The following is a 13,415-nucleotide window of genomic DNA, read 5'->3' on the forward strand; positions in this document are numbered from 1 at the left end:
ACTGGAATGGGCTGCCCAAGGAGGTGGTGGAGTCACCATCCTTGGAGGTGTTTGAGAAGCATTTAGATGCGGTGCTAAGGGACATGGTTTAGTAGGGAAATATTGGTGGTAGATGGATAGTTGAACTCAATGATCTTGGATGTCTTTTCCAACTTTGGTGGTTCTGCGCCCCTAAACTCAGTTTCAGAAGGTCCCTCAGGTACATTTTATCTGCAATTTCTTATTAAAAAAAAAAAAAAAGTACATGGTCCTACATGTCCAAGTATATTGAGGACAAATTTAGTTCTTTCCACACAAAACCTTCCTTCACTTTGTAGCCTAATACGCATCAGGACTGTTAAAGTCACAGAAACCTCTTAAATAAAACACCGAGAAAATTTTTATTCCAGAATTACTTTGCAGTATAACTAGAATGGTACTCCTCCTTCGCTGCAACATTACTTTGTGGTACTAACTCAAAAGTTCAAACCATTTTCATTTCTTTATTACTAGTAGCAATCTAGGAAATGCTGCCATCAATAGTAAATCTACATGAAGTAACACTCCTTCAGTGCATTTTGTGCATAGCAATCAGTTCATAACGCAATCTTGTGTTGTTTAAAATTCAGTTTATTCTTCAATTACTCTGCTAGCTCAACTCTAATTTATTATATTTTCTGGTACATTTGATTTTGGATATTATGACATCCTGGCTCATGCCATTAGAGGCGAAACATAAAATGGTGAGGATGTCTAGAGACAGCTAGAGAATAAGATAGCAACAGCCTGGAAAATTAAGAATATCACTGTCTGTACTCAGCTAAACTTCTCCTGCGTTAGCAATAAAAAATACGCTGGCAGTATTTCTCTGATTTTCTTCCTGACATCCAGGAGTAGCCTCAGGGGCACCATAAACCTCAGCAGCACAAAACAGCAATAAAGGTACAGGGTGAGCTCGCTGGGTATGCATGGCAGATTTGCAGCAATAATCAAAGCCAGAAGTGGTGAGTTCTGTCATCAGGCAACTCACCTCAGCAAGCAAGCACTGCTCTCACGTGTCTTTCCACTTTTTCTGTCAGACTTGTGGAAGGTTGGCCTAGAGGTGATCCTTGCCCTCTTGCCAGAACTCACGAGGCCAGACCTGGAGTGCTGGGTCCAGTCCTGGGCCTTCCAGTACAAGAGACACCTAGGCACACTAGCATCATCAGCAAACTTGCTGAGGGTGCACTCAATTCTGCTATCCAGATCACTGATAAAGATGCTGAAACGCACTAGTCCCAGGACTGGTCCCTTGGGGAACACCACGCATTGATGACCTCCACCTGGACACAGAGCCATTGACCACAACCCTTTGGCTGCAACCATCCATCCAGTTCTTTACTCTCTGAGCAGTCAACCCTTGATATCTCTCCAATTTAGATAAAAGGATGTGGTGTGGGATTGTGGGACCACATCAAAGGTTTTACAGAAGTCCAGGTAGATGACATCAGCTGTGCTTCCTTTGTCTGCAGTGATGCTGTCACTTCATCACAGAAGGTCACAGTATTTGTCAGGCATTATCTGCCCTTGTTAAAGCTGTGCTGACTGTCTCAGACCACATCCTTGTCTTGCACGCACCTTCATAACATAGTTTCCAGGAGGATCTATTCCATGACTTTCCCAGGCACAGACATGAAGTTCAACATCCTGTAGATTCCCAGTTCTTCCTTTTGCCTGCTCTTAAAAAAAAAAAAAAAAAAAAAAGGGAATGACATTTCCCTTTTTCCATACACTAGGGACTTTCAAGACATGAGTTTCTGAATACAGTGGAAAGCTGCTTAGCAATCACATCAGTTGAGACAGTTTAGAATGGAGAAGAGATGGCTCAGAGAGATCTCATCAGTGTCTAAATACCTGAAGGGAGGGTGCTAAGGGGCAGGAGCCAGGCTCTTCTCAGATATGCCTAGTACCATTACTGTGAGCAAGGAACACACAGGAATTTCCCTCTGAACATCAGAAAGCACTTCTCTGTCATGGAGGTGATGGAGCACTGGCACTGGGTGCCCAGAGGCTGTGAAGTCTCCTCCCTGGAGATCTCCCAAAGCCAGCTGGATACCCTGCTCTGGGTGTCCCTGCTCGAGTAGGACTGGGCACCTCTAGAGCTCCCTTCCACCTCAGCGATTCTTTGAAGGCCTTCTGGAGACAGCCACTACATTGAAAGGCACAGGGAACAGCTGTGGGCATTGGGGAGAGCAGTTTGTACTTCCATCTGCTATTTCTCTGCTCTCCTCTCCAGCAACAGCTGGGTGTCCAACTGCTTTTTATCACTTGCTCTGGCTTCTGTGCCTGAGGGGGGACCATAACGGAATGCCACAAAGAAGAGCCAGGGAATTAGTGTGGAGGGAGGCCAAGGAACAAGAATGAAGCTGCACAAAGGACAGGTCCTGCCCCAACCTTCCCACTGCCCTGAGTGCCAAATACAGACACAGAATGCCATCTCTCCTACCACTCAGCACACACAAAAGAAACTGAGACATTTCTAAATGCAACTGATACTACCTAAATTGATTTATTTTTTTTTTAAAGCCATGCATACCCTTGGTCCTAACTACCAAAGGGCATTTCTTTCTCTCAGCATCCAAGGTGAAGCAACAGAGGGCAGCTAAAGCCCTCACAGCAACGTTTCTCAAGACTGCGGGCAGAGCCAAGGGCTTGGAACACATTCACCTATGGGCACAGCGCCAAGCCCACCTGCTTACTCAGGGTTTTGCCAGCAAAGGCAGCTATCACCATACTGATTTGTCCTTCAAAGGTGCATCCTATTGTGCTCGCTTCTGCTGCTATGCCTTGCATGTGAACTCCTGCTCACAAGGAGGAAGGATGTAGAGGACAGATGTTGCTGGAGAAGAGACCATCTGAATGTCTGTCTTCTTCCCCACGCACAGCAGATTCTGACAGTTTCAAGCAAGAGAAAACCCTCATGCCTGCATAGTTTGCACCCTCCAAGAAATTCCACCCAGGGATTTGAAAAATTTATATGAAGAACTGGGATGCAAGAGACTCCCCTTACTTATTAAGCATTATGACAAGACCCAGCATAACGAAGCACCACACTGCACAAGTGCCGCAATAGTTATTCTCGCTTTAGTGTATGGTTATTATGAAAAATATACTGATCATGTTCTTCAAAAACAAATGACAACTTCAGCTCCAACTGTTTTCTCTCTGGAATTCCTTATACTCATAAATGACTTGTCTATATTTACACTGCAAATCAATTTGGATGCTCTGGTGCCCTAGTGTACCTGCTCTCATTACTCAGTATTGCAAGTGAACTGTGAATCAAGACAGGAGACTCAATTTCACCTTCCAGTGTGAATACAATAATCATCAATAATTTACATTAGTCAACTTCATTTGGGGCACTGCCTAGCGAATGTAATGGAGACTTAAAAGTGCGCACCAAGAAGAGTAGGATTTGCACACAGCATGATTTGATAATCTGAAAAATCCCTCAGTAAACAAAGGAAGTTCACAGATAATCGTATTAAAGATTAGAGTTGTTTTAAAACAATGAATAATGTATTCTAGAACATCTGGAAAGAAAGATGGTAGTTTTAAAAAATCAAAACCTTGGGGAAAAAATAGTTTTCCCCTCAAACACAAACAGTATTTCACTTTATTAAATCCTAATCCTCTCCAATTCATGTTAAAGCAGAGCACTTTTCCACTAAAGAGTTTTATCAATGTACTTAAATACAATTTCATAAATAAATATTTAAATACATTTAAATTTTAATATTTCATTCTCACAGGATCACAGAACCATACTGAATTGGAAGGGATCTTTAAACGTCAGCTGGTCCAACCCCTGCAATGAACAGGGACACTACAACTAGATTAGGTGCTCAGAGCCTTGTGCAGCCTGGCCTTGAGTGCTTCCAGGGATAGGGCATCCATCACCTCTCAGGGCAACCTGTGCCAGTGCCTCATCACACTGATCATAAAAGAACTTCTTTCTTACACCTAGCCCATATCTCCCATCTTTTACTTTGAAACCATACCCCTTGTTCTACCACAACAGACTGTTCAGCAGAGTCTGTCCCCTTCTTTCTTACAGTCCCTCTTTATATACCAGAAGGCCACTCTCAGGTCTCCCCACAGCCTTCTCTTCTCCAGGCTGAACAGCCCCAGCTCTCTCAGCCTGTCCTTGTAGGGAACTTCTGCCATCCCTTGGATCATTTTTGTGGCCCTTGTCTGGATGCACTCCAACAGCTCCACGTCTCTCCTGTACTGAGGACTCCACATCTGCATGCAGTACTCCAGGTGAGGCCTCACCAGTGCAGAGCAGAGGGGCAGGATCACTTTCCTTGCTCTGCTTGCCATGCTGCTTTGAATGCAGCCCAGGATTCAGTTGGCTTTCTGGGCTGCGAGGGCACATTCTTGGCGTATGCCCAGCTTGTCATCCATCCATACTTCAAAGTAATTTTCAGCAGGGCTGTGCTCTATCCTTTCGTCCCCCAGCTAGTACTGATAGCAAGGGTTTGTATGACCCGGGTGCAAGATGCTGCACTTGAATTTGTTGAACCTCATGAGGTTCTCCTGGACCCAATAGTCAGCCTGTCTAGGTGTCTCTGAATGGCACCCCATCCCTCTGATGCGCTGACCATACCACACAGCTTGGTGCCATCCACAACCTCACTGAGGATATACATGATCCCACTGTCAGTGTCACTAATGAAGATGTTGAAGAGCACCTGTCCCAGTACTGAGCCCTGAGGGACACCACTTGTCACTGGTCTCCATTTGGTCATTGAGCCACTGTGACCAGAATCCACTGCTTCTCATGAAACAATCTGTTATTCACCATTTTTGTTGTTGCTTCAATTTTATTTCAAATCTGAAAAACAGGTTTACTTTAAGTCAGACTACAAAGCTTTTTTTTTTTTTTTTTTTTTTTTAAAGACAGATCTTAACGTCTGGGCTACAGCATCATATAACATATTTTCCTAACAAAAGCAACCCAATGTCTTTTTATATGCACCAATGCATCAGATGGAAAATGAAGAGAATAATTCCTATGTTATCTCATAAAAAGTTTATTACTTTTCCCATCACTAATTTACTGTTTTCCAAACTTTTGTTGCGGAGATTTATGTGAACCTCCTCCCCCAATAAAACTGGTTAATGACATTTTCTACAATCAGTGTTGCTAATATTTATACAGATCATCTATTTAAAGAACACATCTTTGAAGCTCCTCACCAGTGTAACTGCTGACAGCACCAGAGGAATAAAGTTACTCCACAACTAGAAGTAAAAGCAAAGCTGCAGTGGAAACAGCACTTAAGTTGGTAAAAAAAAATAGCCTGGATCAGATTTCTGTTGAGTCCCTTTACCAATTATAATTTCATTCACTATCTTTGTTTTATTAACAAATGTCTATACATAAATACGTAGAAACTTACTATATATAAAATTCTGATAAGAGTAGAATGCTAATGAGATTTGTACCAGCAGCAATTCAGCCCTAGCAAAGGGATCCTATGATGGGTGCCTTGCTATAATTACATAACGAGGCTGAATTCAGTGACTTTCCTGCAAGCAGAACCAGACAGAAGAATGATTGTGCCCACAAAAGGACCTCATGGAGTCCCAGATGTGGATTGTACAATCAAATTCTAGGGATGACTGAGTATTATTCAGAATGTGATGCATCATTTAAAAATCTGCATATATAATATAGGGGAGCAGCTATTCCTAACACCTACTAGTACATTGTAGGGAAGTCTCTCCCTCTTTCCATCTCATTTAGCCTTAAAATGTAGCAGGTTTTATAGTATGTGTTACTTCACCTACTAGAGCAAAACACCTCTTCTACTCTGAGTCAGTATCGCAGCTCAGAACTTCCCTCTTTGAAACAACAGCATCTTGTCATTACTGCACCCTAACTGCACTGCAGCTCTGCAAAGCAAGTTGCCTTCACTACACTTGAGATTGTTCTTTAAAGACAAATGGGAGCTGTTGTGAGATCTGTATTGTTGTAATAATTTATAGGAAATAACATGTCAAACTGTATCCAAAAGCTCTTCATCAAACATCCCCCACTTCATAATGTCATGACATCTAGCGATGAACATTTCCTGGCTTCACAGCTTCCCAAACTTCTCAAAATATTATTTAGGAAAATATTACACTTCTATGGCATTTCTGTACTAGCATGGCACACATCTCTTACTGCTGAAGAAAGAACTGTAACAGTTTCATTTCACACTCCAGTAATCTGGAATTCTGCATTACCACTCACTTTCGTGTTAATTTTCCCATAGATTCTCTTTTTCTGCTTACATGACAAGACAGTTCAGGTCAAGAGCACAGACACTCTGGGCTGCTGATTCTCCTTTTTACTGCTACTCATTTATCTTCACTTTTGGTTTACTGGCATTTTAGTTTCAGCTGGGACAGAATTGTTTTCTTCAGAGCATCTGCTGTGATGCCATGTTCTGGTTCTAGGAGAAAACCAATGTTGATAACACAGTGATGCTAATAGCTGCTGCTAAACAGTGTTGGACTAAGCCAAGGTCATTCACAGCAAAAGGCTCAAGGAGCTGGGAGGAAACAGAACAACAAAAGCTGACTTACACTGGCCAGAGACATTCCATGCCATATGATGTCATGTGGAAGAAGTTCTGAAGGGGGTAGCCTTTCATTTGGCCCTCTTCTGCCACTCAGGGAGTGAACTGGGCATTGGTTAGGGTGAATAATAGCTTGAGAATCACTTGTTCTATACGCACACACACACACAAAAAAGGCTAATAGTTGTGACTATCTTGGTAAATAGTTTTATCTCAACCCATGAGTTTTATTTTGCTCTTTCAAATTCCCTCATCCCATTGGGAAGTGGGAGGAATAAGTAAACAACTATGAGGTGCTGAGCCACCTGCTGAGTTAAACCACAACAACTGGAAAGTTAATTTTCCCTGAAGAAGGCGGAAGAACCACAGTCAATAGGTAAGTCAGCAGCTATCAGTCAAAATGGTTTTCAGAGGGGTAAACCTCCCCACAGCTACAAATGCAAGTATTATTTATACTGAACCATGCCCACGCTGTTAGAATATACCATGAGAGCTTACTGCTTTACAGACAGCGATGCCTAATTCAGCTCCTCACTTCCAACTGGACAGACACATAGCACAAGCTGCAGGATATGATGTATCAGCACAGAGCAGACATGCTGAGCCATCCAGCAGGTAACAGGTACTGCACAGCGGTTATCTGCCAGACTAAGTGGAATTTTAATAGGTGATTTGAAAAGGAAACATTTGTTTGGTTGTCTCCAAATTCTTACAAAGTTTTATCATGCTCATGTGAAGATCCAACAAACATCTTTGTAAGGCATTCAGATTCAATACACAACAGATTCACAAGCAAACAAGATTCATAAGCAAAGATTCATAAGCACACAAACATATCTGCATGTTTAGCCCCAGGTAACCTTGAGAATAGCTTCATTTTTAGCATTTTAGGCATTAGAATAGTTCAGAAGCAAAAGGCAATTCTGAAAGCAGTGCTGAACAAAGAGCATTTCATACTCCTTTGCTTAAGGCAGGACACCTTGTGATTTTTAAGGCTTCCATCTTAATTAGAAGAAGCAATGACAGCTCAGTAATGGACTACTTGTAAAATAGTCCTGCAATGGACTTACTCTCATTTTTAGTTAGCATAAAAGCAGGATCTAGCACAGAAGCAGAACTATTTTATTGATTTATTAGGATCTGCATGTCAGGTAAGCTTCACTCACCCAAAAGGCTGGGAGATCTCCCCTAGAACAAACAAGTAAAAAGCACAGGAAAGAGGCTGCACAGCAGGCAGTCCCAGTCAACCTGCTCTCAAAGATGCATGACTTAAAAAGTGTTTAAAAGCTTTAAAAAAAAAAAAAAAACCACCACTAACAACAACCAAACCTTCTTTCAATTAAAAACAGGGGCAGCTTCACACTGGGTGAAGTATATGATTAAAGCCATATGAATGTAAGGGAATTTGCAGCAAACTCTTAAAAAGACCAAAAAGCCTCTGGAAGAAATTAGGATCTACGTGGTCTGGTGATGCATCAGCTTTTACTTATAGTTACTTCAGTCTGGTTACAAACTTTAAACTCGACAAAAGAACTACAACTAGGGAAAATGCTGATGTGGTGTAGAGGTCCACATCAGCATAAAAGGATGGACCATCGATAAGTGAAGCAGCAACAAGGCATCCCCTGAATGAGTTAGTACAGCTGGTAGTTGTTCCTTCCCCCCCCCCCCCTATAACTTGGAGCCTCCAGAAGTGTAGAAGCAGGTCGAATCAAATCCATAAACACAGACCATATGAGAAGCTACCTGTGCTGGAATTGGGATGCGGTCATCCTAAGAGCTGGGGGGGGATTCTTAGTTTTGCTTTGGTTTTGCATATGTAGCAGGTGGCAATGTCAGGGGAACAATCCTGATGACATCGCTATGCCAGCAAAAAGCTCAGTATAGGTCTATTACACAGACAGAGAACATCTGCTGACGCAGCTCATTTCTGTGGTAGTAAAACAAGGTACCCAGACAGAAGCACACTCACACTGTGACAAACTAAATGCACTAAGAAGGCTCATTTATACCAGCCAATCTCCACACACCTCTCCCCTAGAATGTCTGCCAGAAAACTCATGACACATTAGGGTTTTGAAGTGTTGCTTGTGTATCAGAATAGCTCACCATGTGCTGGTCCTTACAGAACAAACAAAATTCCCATTGCAGAACAAGCTGGCTTATGTGGATACCATACAACTACTGTAAGTACCTGTGCTCACCCCAGAGCACCAGCCCATAGGTGACTGACAACAGCATCCCAATGGGCTCTGCTGGCTTGTGCAAGCTCTTGGGGAGATAATCATGAAAACACAAGACTGTAATGCTATCCTCAGGGGCTGCAATGGGGGCAGCACACTGCAAAATCATTCTTCCTTACAGAATGTCCCACAGCAGAAGCAGGATCTGGCCACCTATTTTCCACAGTGTACTGACCAATGTGACAGCACTACACCACTGCAGTCAATGCCATCCAAAAACCCCATTCTTCAGCCACAGTTCCCTGCTCTCTGCTCAGATGAGACTGTATGCTCCTGTAATGTACATCACCCCCAACTGTGCTCTGTTCCAAGCAACACTGCAGCAAGGACAAATAAGGTTATTTCCATATTCTTCATTATCTAGAGCAACTTATTTACAACATTTTAAAATAGCATCTATACATGCATTGGATATATTCCTCAGTCAGACTGATTTTTGCTCTAAAAGCAACAGTTCTTCCTAACCATTCTGTGTACTCACTCCACTGAACAGCAGTTAAGCGCTAGAGAACCTGCAAGGAAATGTGAAGACACTTCTTACTGCAGAATGAAGGGAAAACTGCCAGACAAATGCAACACCCACCACTCAACACAAAGCAAAGCAACTCCACCTTTCCACAGACCAGCAGGCAAACATTAACTTAGAGTATAACATTCAAAGGATTGCAGAATTATTTAAATTGGAAGGAACCTTTGAAGATCATCTAGTCCAGCCCCTCTGCAATGAGCGGGAAAACCTACAGCTCAAACAGATGCTAAGAGTCCCATCCAGCCTGACCCTGAATGCCTCTAGGGACAAGCCACCCACCAACTCTTTGGGCAATCTGTACCATTACCTCACAACCCTGATTTTAAGAAGTATTTTCCTTGATCCAACACATTTATAACCTCATAGTTGCTTCACTGACTGATTTGGTCTGCTTTGCTGTAACAACATCATCTAGATATTCTTAACAAAACACTGGGAATCCAGAACAACATCACAAAAAGGAAATGGAAAATACCAAGCTGAGTTTCCATTTAAAAAAAAAAAAAAAAAGCGCCTTACTGTGAATTGGGTGGGAAAAATCACAGAATGGGAAAATGTAACTTAGAATCTTGCCTTTTCAGATTATTTTAGACTTGTATTGAAATAGAGGTATGTAATTGCCTCTGAGGAGCTTTAGGATAACCCAAAATACTAACTGCAAGCTAGTAATAGGAAAGAAATAGCTTATCCCATTCTGAAGATAAGAGCTCACTGGAAAACTCTCAGAAGGAAGAGATCACCAAGTAGAGAGAGCTCCCTGCCTGCTGCCCGCCCTTAAATGAGGTTAGGGTGGGGTGGACCCACAGTGAATTGCTCACACCTGTAATCCCAGGGCTGGCCACACCACTCCTCTGAGTTCTCAATCAGGCAGTCCCCTAACAGTTTCCATACAAGACTAAAGTGCACACTTACGCAATCTCACGTTTTCAGCATTTCATGCACAGCTAACAGAGACTCAACTTGAGACCCTGCTCTTTTCAGCCCAAATTCTAAAAAAGGAATTCCAAAAACTATCAGTAATCATAGAATGGCATAGGTTGGAAAAGACCTCGAAGCTCATTAAGTACTAACCTGCTGCCATGGGCAGGGTTGCTTCCCACCAGCTCAGGCTGCCCAGGACCCCATCCAACCTGGCCTCCAGTACCGCCAGGGATGGGCTGATTAAAACAAAGAGCTGAGAGAACAAAAGGGGCAGACATCAAGGCAAGCCTTTGCCACAATCACCTGATGGATGCAGCAGCTGCTTGCAGCACTGCAGAGCATCTTGGTACAGCCCCACCTGCACCCATAGAGCAGGCAGCATCCCTCAGTGCCAAGCCAGATGCCACCAGCCACTTGTACTGTCTCATGCAAAAGAGAGCACAGTCACTATGAAAACACATGATGGGTTTAGCCTATGAACTTTGTGAATATAAATCCTGACCCTGAAAACGTTTACATGCAGGCTTAGCGCTAAGCCTAAGAACAGGCCCACTAATTCCAAAAGAAATACTTGGATGTTCAGAATTAAACATATGTAAGTACACAGATCTGTAGAATTGGGGACAGAAAAAAAAAAAAAACACACACCACAATTCTATGGGGTTTTACTGCTTTGTGGACACTGCAGTGTAGCAAGTACATTATCCATGATATTTAGAAGAATTTTCATCTGCAACTGTACTCACTATTCCTCAGCAACCACCACTGACCTAATAAAACAATTAAGAACCACAAGACTTGATGGCGCCATGTTAAATCGCTTCTGCAGACCAAACCAACTGAGAGTTTTCCAATACCAGAGACAGGCCACTGCTGCATCTGATCTGTCACCAGGCGCCTCTTACACCAGGGAGCATTTTAGCACAAAGTGAGTGCTGCTTTCTTACCCATTGCAGACCATAATATCTCACAGCTTTTTAAGCAGCATTGGGCTGATTTATGACACCAATTTATATTAATCCAATATCTAATACATATCATATGCTTACACATTTCACTTTTAAAGTGACATCATTGGTACCACATCTCCTTAACAGTTGCTTTCAGCTACATCGAGCCATTTTTTAAAAGCATAGGAAAAAGTGAGGTTTAAAAAATGGGGGGGATATTTCCCAGAGTTTTACAGTAGACAGTTGTAGCTGGAAGCCAACAAACCTCTGCTGCTTTCAGTGAGACAAACTCACAGACACCCAGTTTGAGGCTCACAGGTCATGCAGTACAGGTGAAGGCTCATGACAATGCCAAGTTTCATTGAGGTAACCAAGGCTCCTGTGAGAGCAGATGCCCAACATACACAAAAGCCTGTGGTATCAAAGCCAGCATTTATGCAATTGTGTGTGATAGGTTTTCATAGGCTTAATTTTTAAACGAACCTCACCGTCTCAAGAGAACAGAACTTTTCACCCAGGAAGCTGCTGGCATTTCTCTTGTAAAGTCCATCCTTAAGCTGCAGCTTAATGTTAAATGACGCTTTGGTTAATGAAAGATGTAAGCCTACCTTAGGCAATAATATTGATTTGCCCATTATAGACCTGAGTCCAAGGCCCTGGACTAACTCTTGCTGAAGTCACAGACTAGAGCTAGAAGCCAGGACAGTTAGAAGTCCACTACAGAAAACTCTTGTTAAAAAACTGTGCATTTTGTTGGCATTTATTCCAAGATTTTAGAATTTCAATAATACAAGCAATTAAAAGCATGACACTTTTCTTTAAAATAAAGAATTTAAAAAGCCAACAAACCAACACCCTAGTTGAGCACAATGCAATGTTTTTTTTTTCTATAGTTTAGTAGCTTGTGGTAGCAATAGTAGTGAAGGATGGTTAAACTAGATGATCTCGTAGGTCCTTTCCAACCTTGTGATTGTATGATTCAATCCTTACAATTTCCTGAATTTGGAGTCTGTTTTCAGGAAAGAGGGAATTCCTCACTCTAGAAGTCAATGCAAGAAGGTCCCTATCTGTTTTGTGGTTCCCAAAGGTGCTTGTAAACCTTGTTTCCATGTGGAGGGATTTTAACGAAGTCATGGCAGCATATGGCACTGCTGGGTTTGCTCCCAAGTGGATGGCCATCTGATGTTCCCCCTAAGCTCCCTGATCTGCAGCGGAATTGAAGCTTAGAGCAAAGCTTCGTGGAGCCGAAAGGAAGACAATGGTTTGCAGATGCACACAAATCAGTAATTGACACCGTTTGTTTAACGGAGGCCCAGCTCAGAGCTGGTTCTCTGCTGAGCGAGAGATCTGATGCGTTTACAAACACGAATGCGCATCCGGAGACCATCAAACACGCCCCAAAGCTGATCCGTGACATTTCCACTTCGCACACAGAGACCAACATAAGCCTACGACATCACGTAATTAAAAAGACTTAAACGAAGCTCAGACGTACTTAATAGTGGCTGCCCGCAGCAGCAAACAACCAACGCCCCGCACCGGGAGCGCGGTCACAGAAGCCCGAGGCGCCGTCCTGCCCGTCAGCGCTCGTTCCCAGCTTGGCTGAGCACGAGCACGGAGCGAGGTGCACCGGCAGCGTCACAGCACGCCTTGGGAAAGTTCAGAAGGAGCTGCATTTCAAGTTTCCCAGCCACACCTTCGCCGTAACCGAACGGGGAAAAGCAGAGCAGCCTCGCACCGCGGCGAAGAGTGCGCTCCAGCAGCGGCGTGGCGCGCACACAGCCCCGCGCTGCCCATGGCCGCCCAAACCCCCCCCCCCCCCCCCGCGCAGCGGTAACGCGATTCCCGAAGCGAACTCCCCCGGAGCGACCCAGCGGCCCCGCGCCGCTCCCCGCCTCCCGCACTTGTTGCGGCCCCGCAGGGCCCGCCGACGGGCCCTGCCCCGGGGGAGGCCCCGGCACCCGCCCCGCAGAGCGGCCACGGTGGAGGGAAGCGCCGGGCCGGGCCGCCCCGAGGGGACCGAGCGCGGCGCGGGGCACGGACTTACCGCGGCGGCACGCCCGGCTCCTCCCGGCGGCGGCCGAACTCCAGCCGGCACTCGGCGCGGCGCCTCCCCGCCGCCCGGCCCCGCTCCCCGCCTTCCCCGGGGCAGCGCAAGTGACGCCGCGTTCCGCCACTC

The 13,415-nt window shown here is 44.2% G+C and overlaps 1 protein-coding gene across 5 annotated transcripts in view; it reads right to left on the reverse strand.

Annotated features, from left to right (window-relative positions):
- The window catches only part of LNX2 (ligand of numb-protein X 2), a 59,216-nt gene extending 45,871 nt beyond the window's left edge, over window positions 1-13,345 (reverse strand). For 2 of the 5 annotated variants that reach the window (XM_042867629.1, XM_042867622.1), the window contains exon 1: window positions 13,284-13,345. The gene's annotated coding sequence lies outside the window, so the exon portion shown is untranslated. Of the gene's footprint in view, window positions 1-1,009; window positions 1,575-1,596; window positions 1,698-13,283 lie in introns of those variants that run through there. The other 3 variants (XM_042867623.1, XM_042867624.1, XM_042867625.1) reach the window with 3 other exon arrangements.
- Between the last annotated feature and the right edge of the window lie 70 nt (window positions 13,346-13,415).

Source organism: Lagopus leucura, unplaced genomic scaffold, assembly GCF_019238085.1.
Source record: "Lagopus leucura isolate 7727_CA_CO unplaced genomic scaffold, USGS_WTPT01 Super-Scaffold_100001, whole genome shotgun sequence".
NCBI lineage: Eukaryota > Metazoa > Chordata > Aves > Galliformes > Phasianidae > Lagopus > Lagopus leucura.